General features: G+C 36.6%; 1 protein-coding gene across 14 annotated transcripts in view; it reads right to left on the bottom strand.

The window, feature by feature from the left end:
* The window catches only part of KIF21A (kinesin family member 21A), a 145,146-nt gene that overhangs the window by 102,072 nt on the left and 19,853 nt on the right, over positions 1–23,221 (bottom strand). The window lies entirely within an intron of this gene.

The following is a 23,221-nucleotide window of genomic DNA, read 5'->3' as shown; positions in this document are numbered from 1 at the left end:
CTCTGAGTGTTATCATGTCCCTAAAAGAAAACAAGAGGGAAATTTACTACCAAAAATATGTAGTCCTGATGGTACATCAGAAATCAGGATCAAACATTTGCAACAACATGGATGGACCTAGAGGGTATTATGTTAAGTGAAATAAGTCACACTGAGAAAGACAAATACCATATGATTTCACTTGTATGTGGAATCTAAAAAACAAAACAAATGAATAAACAAACAAAAAGCAGAATCGGACCTGTAAATACTGAGAACAAACTGAAGGTTGAAAGGGGAAGAGATGGAGGGATAGGCAAAAGGGATGAGGGGAGAGGAAGATACAGGCTTCCAGTTATAGAATGAATAAGCCACAGAAGTAAAAGGTACAACATAGGAAATATACGCAATGGTACTGAAATAGCATTGTATGGTGACAGATGGCAGCTACACTTGTGCTGAGCACAGCATAATGTATAGAGAAGCTGAACCACTACGTTGTACACCTGACACTAATGTGTCAACTATACTCTAAAGATTTGTAAAAAGAAGAGAGAGAGAAAGAAAGAAAAAGAAAGAAAGAGAAAGAAAGAAAGAGAGAGAGAGAGAAAGAAAGTTTACCCACACTGAGCTTGCATTTCAAAGAATTCAGATGTTATTTTAAAATGCTAGATAATGGGTGCCTGGGTGGCTCAGTCGGTTAAGCGTCTGCCTTCGGCTCAGGTCATGATCCCAGGGTCCTGGGATAGAGCCCCACGTCGGGCGCCCTGCTCAGGCGGAAGCCTGCTTCTCCCTCTCCCCCTGCTTGTGCTCTCTCTCTCTCTCTGTCAAATAAATAAATGAAATCTTTAAAAAATTAATTAATTAATTAAATTAAATAAAATGCTAGATAAAAGGATAAGTACTGCAAAAGGGAATCAAAAGCATGTTCTAGAAACCCAAAGGGAACTACTGTCAAAAGGAAATCAGGAAAAGGCCAGAAAGTATAGTATGAATGGAAAAAAACAACATTTGTAAGGAATAGTTGCAAGAGTAGAAAGCTATAATTTTCAAACTAAAAGATTAGAGAATGATATGGGAAAATTAACTTGTTTCAGGGTCAAAAGAAACAAAAATAATAGATGGTAGAGTGCCAAACAAACAAAATTTTCAAAATAAATTCTTTCCTCAGTTACCCTATTTATAAAGACAATTTCTGAACATTTCTTATACTGGGGGAAAAAAAGCCTTTAGATGAAAGTTTAGTACACCAAGGATTAAAGGGTGTTCCCAATATAATGTTATCAACAACAGTAAAGCCAAGTTCCCATGATTCTACAAATACTGAAGCAACTCAAAGAACTTGAAAGTGCATGGGAGGAACACTTGGTGAAGCGCCAAATGCTTAATCAAAACCAGTGCCCAGAATATCAATCAAAAGTATGTTTTCTTAAGGAGTATTTAAAGTGTTTTCTATTCCTAAATTCTTAAATATTTTTCAAGGAAAGGTATTTTAGCAGACACTTACCTTTTGGAAATAGGATTTCAGGATTAGTAATAAATGCACATATCAATTATGTATAATATAAAAAAGGAGAACTGTACAAATACAGGAAAACCACAGTTTATCCAAAATGTCTTTTGAACTACTGATTCAATATGCTTCTTTCCCAAGCTAATTATGAGTTGCAAATAAGCAACTATGCAAATATGCAGAGAAACAGACTAAGTATATTTGACTCATTCATTCTTCCTATTACTCTTATATACAGAAAATTATAGATATATAGATAAAACAAAAGCAAAATCAAACAAAACTAGCAGCCCATAAAAACTGTATTTGGACATTCTGAATAACTGACATAAGGAATTGCCTGGTTCTAGAAAAAGAAAGGTGACTGTATCTTTTAGGAGATTTTATACACTTAGGAAGAGACACTAAAGACATTTTATGTAACACAAAAGGATCTCTATTAGACATATACCAGAATGCTGGAAAGCTTCCTGAACTATCAAAACTACTTGAGAAGAAAAGTGGGTCACTTTTTTTCTAGAAAGAAAGGCAAGGGAAAAGTTAATAATGGTAGTTTAAAGGTTCATTTGATTTAGAAACACTTTCTTTAGATATTCTCTAAGGGGTTTTGAGACATATTTCTAAAATAAAAGGAACCCCTTTTACCTCTACTGAAAATTAAGTTCTGCCCTGGTAACATATAATATGTTACTGGGAAAAAGTGCATACATGACCTAAAAACTATAAAATATCCCACAATACACTACAAAAATACATATACTACCACCTAATGATTGTTGTGCTTCTTCATGAAGTACTATTTGACAGCTGCTTGTGAGAACTGGCACTGCATAGGTGTTCATGATTCAAGAATGTGCACCATCCCCATTTAAAAATCAAGAGCCCAATAATGAATCTTTCTCATTTTAAGACAAGAATACACATCAAAAACGTTCAAACATTCCCTCTGGACACAAAAGCCTCAAGGTCATTCATTTATTCATCACTTAAATACCTAGGTACTCAGTGCAACTAAAGTAAGCTAGGCAATTAGAATACAAAGATATATAACACATAATCCATGCCCCTACCCACCTTACAGCGAAGAGTTTGTAAGATAAAACATTTACTGTCTAAGAATATGCTAAAATTTAAGCAATATGCTAACTTTTTTTTTTTTAAGATTTTATTTATTTGACAGAGAGAGAGCACAAGTAGGCAGAGGGAGAAGGAGAAGCAGGCTCTCCGCTGAGCAGGGAGCCGGACGTGGGGCTCGATCCCAGGACCCCAGGATCATGACCTGAGCCGAAGGCAGCTGCTTAACCGACTGAGCCACCCAGGCGCCCCAGTATGCTAACTTTTCTAATTAGAGAACTTTAACAATGTCTAATGATGTATATACATAATAAGTGTACACACACACTTTTTTTAAATTTTCAATTTTAGATAGCTTATATGGTGTGATATGGAAAGAGCACTGGTCTAGGAGTTGACTTATGTTCTAGTCAAGCTCAGCTGCTTATTAGCTACGTGACATAGGACAGGTCACCTAACTTTCATTAGCCTGTTTCCCAATACATAAAATGAAGATAATAATACCTGTTTTACCTACTTCACAGGCTTGTTATACAGATAAAATGGCAGAAGATGTAAGAGTGCTTATTAAATTATATCTCTATACAAATGTACAATGTTATAACCTAAAACATGAGAACTTATTATTTTAATTTCCAAAGCTATTAAAATAGCTAAAATACTTTCATGTAAGTTTTTAAAACAATCTCAGCTTTATAGCAAAGTCTCTTTTAAGACTAGAGTTGAAGATTTAATGAAAAACAAGTTAATGTTGAATTAACATTAATGGCAATTGAGTTAATGTTGAAGAATAGACAGCTGGCCAAAGTTTCTGAAAGGATCAGATACACCCTAATCATCTAGGGGCCTGTTAAACATGCTGATTTATAAATCTGAATTTCTAGGGGGCTGAGTCTGGGAACCCACAAATTTATCAAGCACTCAGGAGATTCCTACATTAAAATGTAGGAGCCACTTAACTGTAGTGAAAGATCACCTTATCCTTCTGACCTTATTAGCAAATAAGATAAGAAAAAAATGGTGTCTTAATTAGAAAATAAAACATCACATAGAATATTGCATTTCCAGCTCCTTTAAAAATATTTTTTAATTAAGAAAGGATAACATATTCTAGGTATTAGTTTCACTGCCCTGCGTAATGCTAAAAATAATCTGAGTTGTTATTCTTTTCATAACTAAAAAATAATCCAAAAACAGTTGGGAAATATGCAATAAGCATTTGGGACCATTAACATAAAAATTCTCCTTTCCCTTGAGATAACACAATTTAGCATAAATCCCCCCAACCCCTTGTGATGTAATACTACCATCATGTTTCATGATATAGGTAATAATATGAAATTATGGGGTCAATAATATACAAGTATTCTTTCTATAATTTCAATAACAAACGAGATGTCTTACATGTTCCTAAACTGAATTTTATATAAATCTAATATAAAGAAAATAGTGGAATTTTAAGAGTTCTTCTTGGCAAATTAAATATAAAATTAGAAATACCCACATACTATTTCAACAATACCTATTACTATTCCAAATAATATACATTCCCTACTGAGAAGACACAAATTTCAAATGCAGTGTTAAACAAATTCTGCCTATGTAAATTAAATTTTCATGAGGCCTTTGTTTTTTAAATTAAAGAAGTATTTAGTGGATGCCATTAAAACATGTAGTGGAGAATTTAAAGTTATTTGTGATAAAATTATAGTTAAGAATTTACTTCTTACATTGTCTTTAATATTAAATGCTATTTTAAAAAGTAAAAGATTAATTAGAAAAGTATACAGATTTGTCCAAAAAATACCTTTACCAAAAAATATCTTTACCAAAATAACTGCAACATTTTTAATGTCTATGTAAAAAAAAATTTGTTTATGTAAAAAAAATGGAGGATCTTATGTAAAATGGTTGCCATCTAATAAAACTGAAATGCAGAAAAAATTTAAATAGTAATAGTCAGATAAAGCACTGTTGAAAAGCTTCACACAGTTCTTTAAATATTCCTTACATTAACATTTAAGAAACAAAAACCTACACACACTTTTCTTTGCAGATGCTTAATAAAAGTGTATATAAAGTTCCAAAACAAACTGCTAAGAAAAGCCCCACATTATCGTCGCATGTTTCTTACTAACAGACGTTTCTCTGTTTGAAACAGAAGGCCGCCTGTTCACTGAAATGGCTGAAAACAGAGTTGGTCATTCTTAACTAGGCCCTAAGAAAAAAATATGCAATCAGAAAAATAATAAATTCACTCAATAGTGGACAAAATAGTAACAGGACAGTTGCAAACCCATCATTATATCAAATATGTCACTAATTAACATTTCATTTTGTATATAAAAAGTCTCCCCTTTAGTTAATATGTAAAGCATGTTTTTACCTAGGTCCTTCCTGGCCACCCTTCATGTTCAAGTCAAAGAAAGCTTAATACTCAAAACCCCTTCTGTAAATTCTTTTTTTTAATTTTGTTAAAGATTTTATTTATTTATTAGAAAGAGAGAGAGAACATGAGTGGGGGGGATCAGAGGGAGAGGGAAGAAGCAGGCTTCCCCGTTGAGCAAAGAGCCGGATGTAGGGCTTGATCCCAGGACCCCAGGCTCATGACCGAGTTGAAGGCAGATGCCAAACTGACTGAGCCACCCAGGTGCCCCCCCTTCTGTAAATTCTAACAGAAATTTGGAGTTACAGAAAATAGTCTATAAAAAAAATAATAATAATACATTAGTTCACTCCATAACAGCAACTCCCCCCTCAAAAAAACCTACAAATTAATATTTCTAAGTTCCAACAATTTCCAAGCAATATATTTGGTACATAAAATGAAAATGAAGATAAGTCAAAGTCATTACAATGTGACTATACTTCATTTAAGGATGACTGTAAAGCTGTAGTATCATTAGAAGAAAGTGGACACATTCATGTCTCTATCCACTCAAGTACAGAGGAAGTAGAACCCACATGCAAGGAATTCAAAGACTCTAGATTTTTAAAAAGCACAGTACTGAAACCAAAGAGATGCTACATGATTATCTTTTTGGCATCTACACACTTTAATGTCCAGTTATGCTCACCTCCCACTAAAGCCACCCACGCTGCCCCCAAGTGTTTGCTCCCTCCTTTGAAGAACAAGGCCTGTTGTCTAAGTGATCCCTCTGACATTTATCATTTGCTTACTTGTATATGTTTTTAGGTGTTTATCACTTAACTAAGCAGGTAAAGTTTGAACTTTTCAAGGGAAAAGACTGCTTTATTCCTTTCTGGCATCCCCATGTTAATTCACCTTTTATTCCTTCTCAAACATACTGAATTCCCTACACCTCCCTTTTCTCTCTTGCTTCCACAATCCACACTTCAAATTTATGATCACACTTCAAATTTATGATCACAATCTCCAAATGAGCCCTAAGCACTACCAAAAGGCTCACCCATATCCCTTATTAGTTCATTCATCCACTCTCCAAAATAACAATTTCACTGCTTCTCCTTCATTTCCAGCCCCACTCTCAGCAAATCCCTTTGTTTCTTACCTCAGTGAGAAAATACAAGCTATGGAAATAAAACTTAAGTCTCTTTCCACTCTCAAATCTATTCATACTTTGCTTTCAATACTGTTAAAGTGAATACACATTCCTGTTCCTATCAAAGGTCAATCTCTCCACTTGTAGGTTGCATTCCATCATTTCTCACCTACAGGAGACTTCCTTCTCTATGGGGATGAGTTTCAAGATGCCCAGTAGGTACCTGAAACCATGGATAGCACCGAACCCAATGTGGACTATGTTTTTTCCTGTACATACCTACCTATAATAAAGTTTAGTTTATCAATTGATAACAACCCCAAGATTAAGAGTTGCATGCTCCGCCAACCCAGCCACCCAGGCACCTTTAAAGTGTATTGTTATAATTGTTCTATTTCATTATCCTTATTAATCACTTACTGTGGGGTTGTGGGTTCGAGCGCCACATTGGGTGTGGAGATTACTTAAAATCTTAAAACAAAAACAATATACTTTAAATAAAAGATATGTGAATGTAGTGTCTCTCTCAAAATACCTTATTGTCTCACCTTTCTTGTGTTGTGAGATGATAAAATGCCAACGTGATAAGATGAAGTGCGGTGAATGGTGTAGACATTGTGACATAGTGTTAGGCTACTACTGACCTTCTGACAACACAACAGAAGGATCATCTCTGCTTCTGGATGGCAGCTGACCACAGGTAACTGAAACTGTAGAAAGTAAAACCATGGATAAGGAGGGACTACTGTACTTAATAACTTTATTCCTGGAATTATCCCTTCAGCTCCTGAATTCTTCTCTCCCTCCTAGATTATTCTCAGTGCACAAACATTTTATAATTGCATTCCTTTCTTTATGCCTCAGATTCCTCATTTTTATAATGGGGGTAAAAATAGTACCTACTTTATAGGCTTGCTGTGAAGATTACTATAATTATAATTATTATTGTTTTTTTAAAGATCTTATTTATTTATTTGAGAGAGAGAGAATGAGAGATAGCATGAGAGGGAAGAGGGTCAGGGGGAGAAGCAGACTCCCTGCTGAGCAGGGAGCCCAATGTGGGACTCGATCCCGGAACTCCAGGATCGTGACCTGAGCTGAAGGCAGTCGCTTAACCAAGTGAGCCACCCAGGTGCCCTAATTATAATTATTATTATTATCATGTCTTAAATCTATCACTTAAGCTCATGTCCCCCTCTGGCTATCACATTTTTTAAATCCCCTTAACAGCAATCTCAAAACAGTGGCCATTCTTGCTGTCTCTAATTCCTTATTCTCTCCTGAACCTCCTCCACTCGGGTGGGTTTGTCATCACCAATGCCTAAAAACCCACTTGACAAATGCACTAATGACTACCATGTAACCAGATCCAATAGTCTATTCTCAGTCCTCAAATAATGGTCAACACATATTGAACACTTACTATGCTGTCAGACATACTCATTTAATCCTCACAATAACTCTGTGGGATAGATACTGTAATCATCTCATTTTAAAGAGAAAACTGAGACACCAAGTAGTTGAGTAACTTACTCTAGGTCACACAACTTATTCAGTCTCTCAGCAAGTTCTAGAGAAAACTACACAATTTAGCTCTATTCTACCAATTACTTCAACAAACATTTCCCATCCAATTCCTTTACAAGCAATAAAGTGGTGTCCTCAGGTGCCTACTATACTTTTCACCATGATTCTCAATCTTTCCTAAGCCATGTTCCAGTCCAAAAAACAAACATCTTCTTTTACTGGTCTTTTACGTATTACATATGGCATAAAATCAATAATGTCAAAACATATGAATGTGACCAATAATCAAGAGAATAAAACAGATAATGGAGACAAATCCACAGATGATCAAGAGATTATAGTTAGCTAATAATTACTTTAAAATAACTATTGCAACTATATTAAAGAAAAGATGAGCAAAATGGATGAAAAGAAAGAATTTCAAGAGAGAATCTGAATCTACAAAAATGGATGGGGACGCCTGAGTGGCTCAGTCAGTTAAGCATCTGCCCTTTGGTGCAGGTCATGATCCCAGGGACCCTGGGATTGAGCCCCACATGAGGCTCCCCGCTTAGTGAGGAGCCTGCTTCTCCCTCTCCCTCTGCCTCTCCCCTCTGATCGTTCTCTCTCTCTCTCTCAAATAAGTACATAAAATCTTTAAAAATTTTTTTAAAAAAGAAAAATGGACGGGGCGCCTGGGTGGCTCAGACGGTTGGGTGTCTGCCTTCGGCTCAGGTCATGATCCCAGGGTCATGGGATCGAGCCCCACATCGGGCTCCTGGCTCAGCGAGGGGCCTGCTTCTCCCTCTGCCTCTCTCCCTGCTCATGCTTTCCCTCTCTGTATCTCTGTGTCTCAAATGAATAAATAAAATCTTAAAAAAAAAGAAAAATGGATGGATATTCTGGCACTGAAAAATATAGTATCTGAAATCAAGAACTAACTTAATGGGATTCATAACAGCTTGTACAAAGAAGACATGTTTGGCATTTGAAAATATCCATCTGCAGCACAGAAAGAAAAAAGAATGTAAAGCGAACAGAACATGAGGGACATGTGGGACATTCTCAACATATAACAGACATGTAATTGGAGTCCCAGAAGGAGCAGGGCAAGAAAATGAGACAAAAGTTAATACTGGAAAACATAATGGCCAAGAAATTTCCAAAAGTTTTGGAAGACATAAGCTCAGAGATTTAAGAAACTCAATGAATCCTAAGCAAACAGAGTAGAGTTTATGGCAAGAAATATTACTAAAGATAGAGAGGAATATTTAATAATGATTACAGGATTGTGATAGACAGAATAATGCCAACCCCAAAATGTCCATGTCCCAATCCCTGGAATCCTTGGAACCTGTGAAAATGTGACCTTATAGGCAAAAGGGACTTTGCAGATGTGACTAAATTACAAATCTTGGTATCAGGTATCCTGCATTATGATCTAATCACAAGAATCCTTATAAGAGAAAAGACAATGTGAAGATGAAAACAGAGATTGAAGATGCTACTCTGCTGGCTTTGAAGATGAAGGAAGGGTCATGAACCCAGGAATACAAGGACCACAGCAGTAGAAACTAGAAAAGGCAAGAAAAGGGATTCTCCTCTAGAATCTCCAGAGCACCTTGTTTTGGGCCCAGTGAAACCCATTTTGGACCTCTGGCCTCCAGAAGAGTAAGTTGATAAATTTGTGTTGTTTTAAGCTACTAAGTTCATGGCAACTGCAATATTTCGTACAGTATTGTTTCTAATACCTTGTATTGGAAAACTAACACAAGGATCAATAAAACAAGAAAATACAACAATTCTAATGCCTATAAAAAGCAAAAATTGATACAACAAAAGGAAAATCAAGAAATTAATTATCAGAGTTAGAGAATGTGAACTCGTATCTCTTAGTAACTACCAGATTTTTTAAAAAATCATTAGAGATATGGAAGATTTATGCACTACTACTAGCTATCTGGACCTAGTTGATATTTATAAAACACTAAATGAAACCATTGCAGAATACATTTTCTTTACATGCACATGAACATTTACTGAAACAGACCATATGCTGGTCCATAAAGCAACTCTCCACAAATTTCAGAAAACTGAAGTCATACTAAGTATATTATCTGACCACAGTGGAAATAAACTAGAAATAACACAAATAACTTAAAACTCCTAAACATTGTAAAATTAAGCAAATTACAGAGCTCCCTCTCTGCTCTCCCCACAAATTTCTCATACCTTAGACATTTGGTGGGGGAGGGTGAAAAAGAGAATGCTTCTCCTTGCTTTGAAATGCTACTGCCCTCATTCATACTCATCTTTGTTTTTGACATTGCTCCCCTTCTCTGTAAAGCCTTTCCTTTTACCTTTCCACCAATTCCTGCCTCCTTTCAAGGTGCAGCTTAAACCTTGCCTTTGCCATGAAGGAATCCCTAATGATCTCAACTTCCCCTCCACTTTTAGACCATATATTTTCCATGTCTATTTTAGCTCTCAATCACATCTTATCTTGAAGTATTGTTTAAATATTTTAAGTGTATAAATACTAATTCTTCAATAAGAATGTCAACTATTTCATCTATACCCTATGACTTGCTGCTCACAGACCAGCAACATGACCATCAACTGGGGAGCTCATAGAAATGCAGAGTTTCAGGCCTCACCTCAAACCCATTAAATTAAAATCTATATTTTAACATGATCTTCAAATGACTGGAATGCATACTGAAGTTTGAAATGCTCTAACTTACAGTGATTCTTTTTAATGAACCACAATAGTTGTACATAAAAGCAATTCAACAAATACCATTCAAACTGATCTAAAAATATATGCATGCTGTTATGTTTTTAATATCCAAAAAGTACACAATAAATTTAAGGATAGGGGGAAAAATATTTCAAGGAGAAAAATGATTAATGGTATGTTGGCAGATACATATAAAATCTAGGCATACTGCAACATAAAATGCCCATAAAAATCAAGGTTAATGTTTCCCCTGCCTATTTCCTAGACATTCTGCAGAAGATATTTAAATATCTGACTAGTCACTAAGAATAATAACCCATGGGATGCCTGGGTGGCTCGGTCAGTTAAGCGTCTGCCTTCAGCTCAGGTTATGTTCCCAGGGTCCTGGGATCAAGTCCCACATCGGACTCCTTGTTTAGCAGGGAGCCTGCTTCTCCCTCTCCCTCTGCCCCTCCTCCCCGCTCATGCTCTGTCTCCCACTCTCTCTCTCAAATAAATAAATAAAATCTTAAAAAAAAAAAAACCCTGATGAAAAGAGAAAACTTATTCAACCATCAATTGGATGAAAAAATTTTGTTGAAAATTAGTTGAAGATATATCTGTTATAACTACTGCATCTGCCATAATTAGAGCAATAACCCAGATACCACTTTACAAATACTTCTAAACTGCCTCAGTCCCACTTAAAGCCCTCAAGGACATGAGGTTTAATTTTAATTTTGTTATAAATGCTATCTTAGGGGGCTGCTGGGTGGCTCAGTCAGTTAAGCATCCAATTCTTGATTTTGGCTCAGGTCATGATCTCAGTCTCGTGAGACTGAGCCACACATTAGGCTCTGGGCTCATCAGGGAGTCTACTTGGGATTCTCCCTCTTCCTCTGCCCCTCCTTCCACTCCGTGTTCCTGTTCTCTCTCTCTCTCAGGTAATAAATAAATAAATCTTCAAAGATAAAATGCTACTTTGGGGCACCTGACTGGATCAGTTGCTGGAGCATGCAACTCTTGCTCATGGGGTTGTAGATTCAAGCCCCACATTGGGCATAGAGATTACTTAAAACTAAAATCTTTAAAAAAATAAAATAAAATAAAATGCTACCTTAAAACTACTTGTGGATTTTAATAAGTGTTACATAGTTTACCAGAGTGCTGAAAAATGCCCATAAATTTACAAAATGAGGAAAATAATACATTTAAAATAAACATGAATTCATCCTTCCATCATTTTGAAAGACCTATATAATGGTTTTGAAATTTGAACTTGAAAGTATTTACAAAATGTATTTCTTTGTTTCTTTTGAGACCATTAACATGGCAAATCTTTTAAGAATGCCTCTCCAATTTTTCAGGCCAAACATCAATCTTGACCTATCTAAACTTCTTTTAAAAAATTAATATGGCATCTGGGAAGGTGCCAAAAAGAATAAGCAAAATTTTATTATCTTGACCACATAATATCTAAAAATTTTTATTTCTAGTTTAAACAGATAAACTGCAAGCCCAGTTTCTTAGTCCCATTTTGGAAATAATTAGTCAATTCTTCCCTCCTACTCCCACCTACTCAATATTTTCATATAAACAAAACATCAACATCTAATCCTTGGGTCCTTTTGACCACACAGAATGCTAAAAGAGGTTCCTCAGGGACAAGAAGAAAGTGCAGTCCAGACAGATGCCTACTATCAACCTCACTTCTTGTTCTATGAGAATAATATCAGTTCTGACAAATAATAATTTTGAAGTCCTACAAAAAAGAATCACTAATTCAAATTACTTCAGAACTAATCGTGAAATAAAAACTAACAAAATCACATACACAACATATGATATAAAAATATATCCAAGCCAGGGTGCCTGGGTGGCTCAATCACTTAGCATCTGCCTTCAGCTCAGGTCATGATCCCGGGGTCCGAGCCCCACATCGGGCTCCCTGCTCAGCGGGGAGCCTGCTTCTCTCTTCCTCTCCCACTTCCCCTGCTGTGTTCCCTTTCTAGCTGTCTCTCTCTCTCTCTCTGTCAAATAAATAAATAAATAAAACCTTTAAATAAATAAAATAAAAATAAAAAATATATCTAAGACATGTCTCTTTTTTACCATAACGATAAATAAGACCACTAAATGTGATATATGCAATTAAAGCTATATTAAAATGTAAATGTCTCATAAAGGTATTTTCCCATAGGAAAATGTAATATCTGACAGTCCTGGTGAATAAGATTAACAAAATGTCATAAAACAAACATAATAAACCTATTTGTTGAAGCTAATAAAGGTGTTACACCAACACCCACAAAATGGGCATAAACATACTATATGTTTTGATTTCACAAAGGGTTTAATTAAACCTCTACTCCATAAGAGCCTTAAAAGAAAACGAACATACATAACAAATTGACAGAAATGTATAAGATTATCATTTTGTACCATCTTAAATAAAAACTTGGCATTGCTTTTGGGGCCTGGTTTGGGTAGCTCAACCTCCTTTAAAAAAAGCATGGCTATCTGACTTGACATTTTCTTTTTCTTTACATCTTAACAGAAACATTCTAAATCATTCTATACACATAAAACGTTTCACTTTGAAGATATAAACATAATTATTCTTCCGGTTGCTAGGGACAGTAATATAAAAATTATGCTTCACCAAACTGTCCTCCTATTCTCTCTTCCCCCACAGTTTATTCGATTACAAAAGTACAGTTGTGCAAAAAGCAGACAGAAAATGATCACTATGAGACTATTAACTGCTATTACATCACTATCTCTAGTACTTTATTGTTAAAAGATCTAGCTGGATATTTGGTTGACAACTAGGTACTACAAACAGAAAATTATTTTTTAAAAAATCAATTTTAAATGTCTATTAAAGAATTTTACACAGGCTTGATAAACATCTGATCCAGTTCAACATAGGACCTAAGGACCAAATAGATTCACAGGGTCTTGACAATCAGGGAGTGTCAGCAGCACCATGAAACAGGAAGAAATCCATGAAAAAGGCAGGTGAGCTTACGTAGGCCTCTCAGTAGGCAGAAAACAACATCAGGAGTATGAGGTCAAGCACAAACAAATCTAAACAGATACACTCCGCATCAGGGAAAATATGTTGGCAGGTATCAGAGACTCAATGACAAAGATTTATTTTATACACAAAATAAAGTCATTCAACAAATACTTGTTGAAGGTCTCTTCTGAATTAATCACTGTTTCAGACACTGGTGATCCAGTTATGAATAAAATAAAAAAGACTACTTACTATATACAAGGGTCTGTGCTGAACATCTGTGAATACAAGTGTTGTTTCTGTTGTTGATGTTAGTTCAAGGGAAAGTTCAATGATGAACTCAGCAGTAAACAAAGGCGGTAACCAAGACACATGGAGTAATAAGACAGAGTACAAATTATTGGAATAGTGATACAAGGCATGGCCAAAAGTTTAATTCCTGGAATCAAGCAATGGAAGTTCTAGTAATAAAAGGTTTAATTCATTCAGTAAAAAAAAAAAAAAGTTTATGCCTGGACTGCGTATGAGAAATGAAAACATAAAAAAAGAAAAACAAGCCAAACTGAACTTCTAAGCCTCTGGAGCTTCAGAATGACCCAAAATTTAAGAATAGGATCTGTCCTAGCATCTGGGAAAATGATAAATCTGCAAGTGTTAAGTAGCCAAACTTAACGATAAAGATACATAGGGGCAAGAAGACGATTAAGATAAAGATACAGGGCACCTGGGTGGCTCAGGCGTTAAGCATCTGCCTTAGGCTTAGGTCATGTTCCAGGGGCCCTGGGATCGAGCCCTGCATCGGGTTTCCTGCTCGGTGGGAAGCCTGCTTCTCCCTCTCCCACTTCCCCCTGCTTGTGTTCCCTCTCTCGCTGTCTCTCTGTCAAATAAATAAAATCTTTAAAAAAAAATAAGATAAAGATACATAAGGGCAAGAAGACAAAGAGACCTGTACAGATGTGTTCAAAGCAATGGTTTAGGAAAGAACGATCTAATAGCAATGAAACAGGTTGGAGAGGGATATAAGATAAGGCAGAGAGCATAATAAAAAGAGCATGTATTGGAAACCAGAAGACCTGGTTCCAGTCTCTGCTCTTTTACTTATTATTCTCTGATACTTTCAGAGTGTGTGTCTTGTCATCTTTAAAACAGCAATAACAACAAACTGATTAGAAGGCTCAAGTAAGAAAACATGAGGATTCACTCACTCCCTAATCTGAAAGGAACCATACAAATGTTACTTATTACCATCATTAGTGAAGAGACTTCAGCAAAGTAAATTAAGTAGTAAAGACCAAAACTAGAGTGAAGGCAATGTGAATTGCTACGGGCAGGGTGAGGAGAAAAGTGCAATATGAGGCATTAATGAGAAAGATACAGTAGGATTTGGCAACAAGTAAGGATAAATGAAAAGGAGAGAATTTTAAAAACCTAAGTACCAGAAGATACACTGTTAAGAGGGAGAGTGATGAAAAATTATTAAAGAATTAAACTGTGAAAATAAAATTAAGCACGAATATTTAATAATACTAAAACCATATAGGGACACCTGGGATGGCTCTGTAGGTTAATCATCCAATTCTTGATCTCAGCTCAAGTCTTTTTTTTTTAACTTTTCTTTTTTAAGATTTTATTTATGTATTTGACAGAGAGAGAGAGCACGAGAGAGCGTGAGAGAGCACAAACAGGGGGAGCGGCAGCAGGGAGCCCAACGTGGAGCTTTATGTCCTGGGATCATGACCCGAGCCAAAGGCAGCCACTTAACTGACCGAGCCACCCAGGCGCCCCTGACCTCAGGTCTTGATCTCAGGGTTGTGAGTTCAAGCTCCACACTGCCTACTTAAAAAAAAAAAAAAAAAGATGGAACTAGAGGGTATTATGCTAAGCAAAATAAGTCAGTCGGAGAAAGACAAATACTATATGACTCCACTCATGTGGAATTTAAGAAACAAAACAGATGAACATAGGAGAAGGGAAGGAAAAATAAGAAAACTGAGAGGGAGACAAACCATAAGAGATGCTAAACTCTAGAAAACTGAGGATTGCTGGAGGGGAGGTGGGTGAGGGAAAGGGATAATTGGGTGATGAGCTTTAAGAAGGGCACTGATGTAATGAGCACTGGCTGTTATATGCAACTAATGAATTACTGAATTCTACCTCTGAAACTAATAAAAAAGCAATTCAAAAAAATACCAAAACCACGAAAAGATGGCATAAAATTCTCAAGTGGATACAATTTTGTTCAGTCATGATTATACTTCTTAATATCAGCAACCACAGCTTTACAGATTTTACTAAATTTTCTCTATTTATATTTTGAAACAAAGAATGAAAAATGTAACAGCTATTTCTTTAACTTGTAAGGGAGAAAAAGCTGTGAAGCTCCTTTGTATTACCTTGCAAATGTAGTAGACAAGTAAAAGATATTGCTTCCTTCATCTTGTCACCTGTTGAGTTCCATAAAGGCCACAGCCAACAAAACAATCTTTAATCACTATAGATTTGATGGTCAGAACATCTTGGAAGAAAGGTTTTTTCTCTGGAATGGTGATACTGGTCTAGATCATTAATTAAAAAACAATTACAATAATTCTGGCATTGAATAACTTAAAACCTGAACCAAGGTGGTGGCAAAGGAAATGGGAAAAGATTGGGTAGATATAAAAGACAGTAACAACAACACATCTATACATAAATATGAAATGGCAAGGGCTCTCCCACTTCCCAGAGGGAATCCAATTGGACCCCTCTTCTGAGCAACATCTAACTCTATCATTTAAACGAACAAAGGATTAGCTGTAGACAGAAGAGCAACCATAAAACATTAATTTGGTAAGGTCTATCTAATCTGTATCTGGACAAAGAGGATTCATAACTTTTGAGGCCTGCCTAGTTAGTAATTCAGTAGGAATGACCCACATACATGAAGTGACATGTTGAGTGATGAAAAACATTGTTGATCAGTTTCCTCCAATAATGCAAATGCTTCTTCTTTTAAGCTGGATATTCGATATATGAAAACAATACAGAGTTTCCTGGAGTTTTCTATGAATTCATTGTCTATCGATCCTAATATTTTCCTATGATTCTTCACCTGAACATATAAACATTGGGTGTTTGGGATATACTAGAAAACTACAAAAGCAACAGAAATTATGAACAAAAGCCATTTAATTCAGAATGTTCTTCAGTAAGTGAATCTATAGCAGAATCAGTGAGAATTATCCATTAATAAGTAAAAGATCTAGTTTTGCAACAAGAGCAAGTAGCTAAATGGATGATGATGATGATGATATTACATAATTAAGTTATATTAATAAAGCACTAAGAGTACCCACAAATCACCAGGAATTTAGCAATAATATGACACAATTAGTGGAGCCCCCAGGACATGTTCAACTGGTTTAATTGCCTTTAATATTTGTTAAGCAACTACTATGTACCAGGAACTATATTTAGAATCTACATCTATAATTTTATTTGCTATTTGCTAACTAGTTTCTCAAACTGTGATTGTTTTCCCCTCTTTAATGAAAAAGGTACATTATCTACCTTGTATGTGAAATTGGTACAATGACTGGATTTATGTATATAGAGTAGTATTTGTTAAATGAATGAGCTGATGAAAAAACAAATGGATGGGATGGGATGGGATGGGATGGGATGATATGGTACTGGCTCTATTCAAAAGTTCCACTTCCATGGGTAACCTGTTAACAAGTCCTAGAGTGGTGTAGTTCTAACAGAAGGAACACCTTAGGGGCGCCTGGGTGGCTCAGTCAGTTAAGCATCTGCCTTCGGCTCAGGTCATGATCCCAGGGTCCTGGGATGGGGCCCCACATCAGGCTCCCTGCTCAGCAAGGAGTCTACTTCTCCCTCTTCCTCTGCCCCTCCCCCGGCTTGTGCTCTCTCTCACTCACTCTGTCTCTCTCAAATAAATAAAAATCGTTAGAAAGAAAGAACGCCTTGAAAACTGATTCATCAATTTTAGAGCGAGAAGGAATCTTGGAGATCCTTTGGTCTAACTCTCTCATTTTAAAGATAAGGCCATGAGAAAATATGTGATTTGCCTGACATAACTCATCTAGTTACTAATGGAAGCAGGGCTGAGCCCCAGGTCTTCAAATTCCATTCCTATAGGATAAACAGTTCCTCCTTTTTGCCACTCCCTTGGAGATTGATTGGAGCTCCAGCAATATTTACTATGAAGTTGCTCAAACTATTAATTGATATAATAAAATACTAGCCATTATAACAAGATAAGGAAGGTTACTTTTCTTGTTATCTCATAATTTCAGCTATAAAACCTCAAAAAAGTTTCTAGACACATCCCACAGCATTTACCAAGAGGTGGCCAAACTGGTCCTTCAACTAGCAATCCTTACCACTCATCTTTAGGCTGTATACGATAAGGCTAGAGATTCATGGTCAAAATACTTTTAAAAGAATTCATAAGTATAGAGAACACTGTTTTCTCATTTCATCTCCAAAGTATAGGGAAGTAAAATGCCTCTCCTCTATCAAGTCAAGTGAGGGGGCGGCCCAGGGTTTTCTTTACTTATAGAGACTGAAGAGTTATAAGAAGGGGACTGTGGCATTACATTTCTGCAGAATGCAGACTGTCCCATCTGAAAATGTCTATGTTATAGAGGACAGTCCCATTCAGACATTCAGAGCGTCTACCCAGAGAGGAGAAATGAGCGTCTCTGGGAAGATCTGATGCATGTCCTCTGGATTCCAGGTGTAAATATATAAAGTCTGAAGAGAGGAAGTAAAAAAAAAAAAAAAAAAAGAGGACAGTTACGGAGCAAGTGGCACTTTTGTTATTGACAAGTCACAGATACGTGATATTTCTCATTGACCAAGTAGACAAAAAAGAGAGTGGCCAGACTATCAGCCATTTCATAGGAATTGTGCCAGGGAATGTTGACTACCACCAGGGTAAATGGACATTCACTGTCACAGGCTATAGATACGAGATATGAGAGTAAGGAGGGAAAAGAGAGCATTCCCAAACGGTTATGCATAGAATACAGCTCCTATTACAGATGTGGCAAGAAGACTGCCCTCAGGAGGCTCTACAATGAACTTGAGGACATAATAGCCAGCTAGCCAAGAGAGCACAACAAAAGCATCAGGCAAGGAAGTACACAGAACACTAAGTAAAAAGAAATTTTGCTTTTCTTCTTTTAAATGTCTCCCACTCCCTCTTTGGAAGACCCAGAAGAGGCAGAGTGAGCATGAAAGGAGAAATGGAAGAGCAAATTGAGGCAGAATAAGGTGAGCAAAGGGGAGTTCCCCTTTCCCGCTGTAGGTTATTAAGTCTGTGGTCAGGACTGAGCTAGATGGAAAGAGAACAGAGAATTGGATGTTTTCGGTTTAGACTGGGCAGTACTTTAATTTCTGAAAATGAGACCATTCCTACAGATGAAAATAACCTGAAAGTAACAGGACCTACTCAAGAGGTTGGAAAGAAAAATTTAACAAATTTTGATTGAAGCATAAAGCAAAAGTTTCCTTGCTGGGTGCTACCAAATTCAGTCCACTTAAACAAACCAGTTATACACAGTCTTTAGGCATCAGCTTTAAGAGGAAGACTTAATGACCTAGGAAAACATTTATGAAATGGAAAATGTGAAGTGAAAAAAAAACATGATGGAAAACTGTACATGCAATAGGATTCAATTTTTGTTATATCACATAAAAAATGAGATTATATTAAAATATAATAGAAATAAGAAATAGATATAAAATGTTTTTATTTCTCAGGGTGGTGAAATTCTTATAAATTTTCAAAAATAAATAAGGAATACTTCTATCATCAGAAAAAATATACTGCTCAAAATTTTGCAAGTACCCTTGTGAAAAAAATATGACATTTTTACTATTACAATCAAAATCAACTTCTATCATTTCTTTAGTGTCATTAGTATTATTCCAAATTTTGTAGCCAAAAGCAGTTGCCTTAACAATATCAAATGATGAGAACTACAAAAATGCTTGAATCTCAGGGCCGGAAACAAACTGGTCGATACTATGTTCACTCAAGAACCTCAAACAAGCTCTCCACAAGACATTAACATGGCAGGCCAACGCTACCAGAATATAGCTCAACATCTCCTCTCAGTGGGGTTACCAGATACAAAATTTTCCTTACCCACTGTCTTTCAGCAAAACATCAAACCACAGCAAAATCAGCCATCTAAAATCTTCAAGTTGCTCTTTGCTCTAAAATACAGAAAAAGCTCATCAAACTCTAAAGTCAGCATCAGAAGTCCAAATTTCCCAGATTATCCTTTAATATAAAAATTTTAATTCAATACTCTGTAGAGCCTCTAATTTGGCCCCACCGTGTCTCTCACTTCCTTCCTAAACACCTCAACTGTGTGTTGGAAATCATGGTCCAGCAGCAGCAGTACAGGCAAGTGTTTATACCTGGAACACCATCTAGAACCAAATGTGCTGGAATTCAAATCCAGCCCTGTCACTTACAGCTGTGTGGCCCTAAGCAAATTGCTTAACTTTTCAGTTCCCTTATTCATAAAGAACAAATAATAGTGCCTAAACTATAGGATTATTGTATCATGTGAGTTAGTATGTGTTCTGAAGTCAGAACATTTGCTTCTGCCACATAGTGAGTGCTTATTAGTTCATTTATTTTGACTTGAAAACTCACCTACACCCTAGACCTAAAACCTCACCTGCCCATCCCCTGAGGACATGGCTTTTACTGAAACGCCCTCAAGTAAGGCGATTTTTTCCATCCACACAAATAAGTCATTGCCTGCAGGTGAGTTTTCTTCTTGCTCCCTAGTGCAGTTTCCAACCTGTCTCTCCTCATTCCTCTTCCAAAGATCCCATCTTCTTTGAAGCAGATGTCATCAGACCCTACCACCCCTCAACATCCTTTATTGCTGTCCTTGTCACACTGTCCCATCCATTGATCTCACCTACAGTCTACAGGATCCCCTTTACCACTACTTCTACCAGCATTCTTGGCAACTTCAAATCCCTTATGTGATACACCTAACACCATTATTTCACAGTTCTTTGACCTCCTTAAAACCATGCTCATTTTTGTGAAAAGAAAAAAAAAAAAAAAGCATCTTCATATTCCCAGATCCAAACTACATGTATCTATACCCACAAATTCTGTTTTTTTCTCTTGCTAAAGGACAAAGGTAAAAGTGTCTCTGCTTCTATCTAAAGCCACTCTTTCCACTTACTCTTTCCAATCTCATCCCTAGTCTCCTTCTCAAGGGCTTCACTCCTACAAATATCTCCTCTCTTTCTTTTACCATTAAAATTAAAAATTTTAATTCAATACTCTGTAGGGCCTCTAATTTGGCCCCACCGTGTCTCTCACTTCCTTCCTAAACACCTCAACTGTGTTTCCTCTCCTGGATGATTCCCATTAGGCATAAACATTGCTCATTATCCCCCTTTAAAACAATCCTCCCTTAACCTTGTCTTTCTCCACCTCATTTCTCTGCTCCCCTTCACAGCAACATCCTCCAAAAGCATTACTGATTTCACTGTGTCTGTTTGCTCATCTTGCATTCTTTTCTTAATCCACTCCAACCAAGCACTCCTGAAACACGTCCTATGAGTTACCAATAACTTATCTCTTACCAAATCCAATAGTCAATTTTTGCTCACCTCTTACTTGACTTCCTGGCAAGCAACATTTGAAACAGCTGACCAACTTCTAGGACAACGTACTCTCCCTGCTTTTTCTAATCTCACTGACTACTCTTCTCCAATCTCCTTGGCTAGATCTTTTTCTTTTACTGACCTCTAAATTGTAGAGTGTCCCAGAACTTTTTCCCCACAAGTCTTCTCTAATTTTTTTCTCTTCACCGATGACCTCATCCAGTCCATGCTTCAACCATCTAAATGCTGTTGCCTCTCAAAAGTTTATCTTCAACACAGACATCTAGCCTGTGATCCAAACTCATATATTTAACAACCAACTTGACATCTTTATTAGGATATCCAATGTATAGCTATTGCAACAGAGCCAAAGTAGAACTACTGACCTGCCATCCCAAAAAATCCATTTTTCCTCAAACTTTCAAACCTGAGAATCTACTTAATTCTCTTTTATCACACCCTTTATCCGCAAATCCTAACAGATTTATCTCCAAAATATACTCCAAATCTACTGTTCACCATCTGTCCTGCTACTGTTTAGTCCAAGCCACCTCCATCTCTTTTCTGGAACACGTTAACAGCTTTCTCATTGGTCTCCCCGTTCTATTAAGTCTTGTAACACAGTTCACCCTCTACATAGCAACCACTTATCTTTCTACAATGTAAATCAGATCACGTCATATCTCCACTTAAAGTTCTCTAAAGCCTTCCCACTAAAATGAAAGTTCAAAATTTCCATTCCAGATTACAAGGCCCTAAATGATCTGGCTCCTGCCTATCTCCAGGCATTATCTCCATCCTCTTTTTTATTTGCTGTATCTGGCTATACTGCTCTTCCTACAATTCCACTAACACGCCAGCTTATTTTTCAAGGGTTTTGCACTTGTTTTGCTTAGAATTCTCTTCTCTCAGATCTTCTCATAGCTCACTTCTCAGTATTCAGGTCTCAACTCAAATGTCTCCTCCCAGCCAAGGCCAATTATTATCAAGCATATCGTTGCATATTCTGCATAGTACTAATCAATATCTGAAATTACTTTTTTTATGTTTATTGTCTCTATCCTCACCCAATGTTAGCTCCTTCAAAGTGGACACCCTTATCTTGCTTACATCTACGAAGGGTACCCAACTTACCATGGTTTGACACAATTTTTCAAACTTTCGATGCTTCAAAAGCCATACACATTCAGTAGAAACTGTACTTTGAATTTTGATCTTTTCCCGGGTTAGTATTATGCAGCATGATACTCTCTTATGATGCTGGGCAGCTGTAGAAACCTGCAATTCCCAGTCAGCCACGTGACCACAATAAAGGTAAATAACCGATACACTTAAAACCGTTCTGTTTTTCACTTTCAATAGGAGACATTCAACACTTTATTACAAAATAGGCTTTGTGTTAGATGATTTTGCCAAACTATAGGCTAATATAAGTCTTCTCATGTCTAAGGCAGTCTAGGCTAAGCCATGATGTTCAGTAATTTAGGTATATTAAATGCATTTTCAACTTAATGATATTTTCAACTTATAATGGGTTTATCAGGAGGTAACCCCATCGTAACTCAAGGAAGATCTATATCTATCCTCCACACCCAGAACACCCTTCCAGCAACATCAATGGCAATCAAATATTTTTTGACAGACTGACTAAAGTTTTTATAACAATAATCAAGAGTATACTATGTTTGCTCCTCTGGTGTTAAGAACCACATTTGAGGGCGCCTGGGTGGCTCAGTTGGTTAAGCGACTGCCTTCAGCTCAGGTCATGATCCTGGAGTCCCGGGATAGAGTCCTGCATCGGGCTCCCTGCTCAGCAGGGAGTCTGCTTCTCCCTCTGACCCTACCCCTTTCATGTGCTCTCTCTCTCTCTCTCATTCTCTCTCTCAAATAAATAAAATCTTTAGTAAAAAAAAAAAAACCACATTTGCCATGCCTACTGATATAGTAAGCACTTTACAGAGCACAAAAAAGAGACAAAGTCTATCTGTGCTCTTAAATAATTCAAAACCCATTTGAGAAGGGAGGAAAAACCAACATAAACCCAAGACACTAAAGACCACTATTTACAAAGCAATCTATCATACACTACAAATTATACTTACATACACGTATATGGTAGCATTAGTCAGTAAAGGCACCCTTAGGAGAGAAGAATTCTATGAGGTACATATTATCAATACCTTTTACAGATGAGGAAATTGAGGCATAGCCAGCTTCAACAATTCACTCAAGGT

Source organism: Zalophus californianus, chromosome 9 (genome assembly GCF_009762305.2).
Source record: "Zalophus californianus isolate mZalCal1 chromosome 9, mZalCal1.pri.v2, whole genome shotgun sequence".
Taxonomy (NCBI): domain Eukaryota; kingdom Metazoa; phylum Chordata; class Mammalia; order Carnivora; family Otariidae; genus Zalophus; species Zalophus californianus.
The sequence above is the reverse complement of the archived record's forward strand: the minus strand, read 5'-3'. Positions and strand labels throughout refer to the sequence as shown.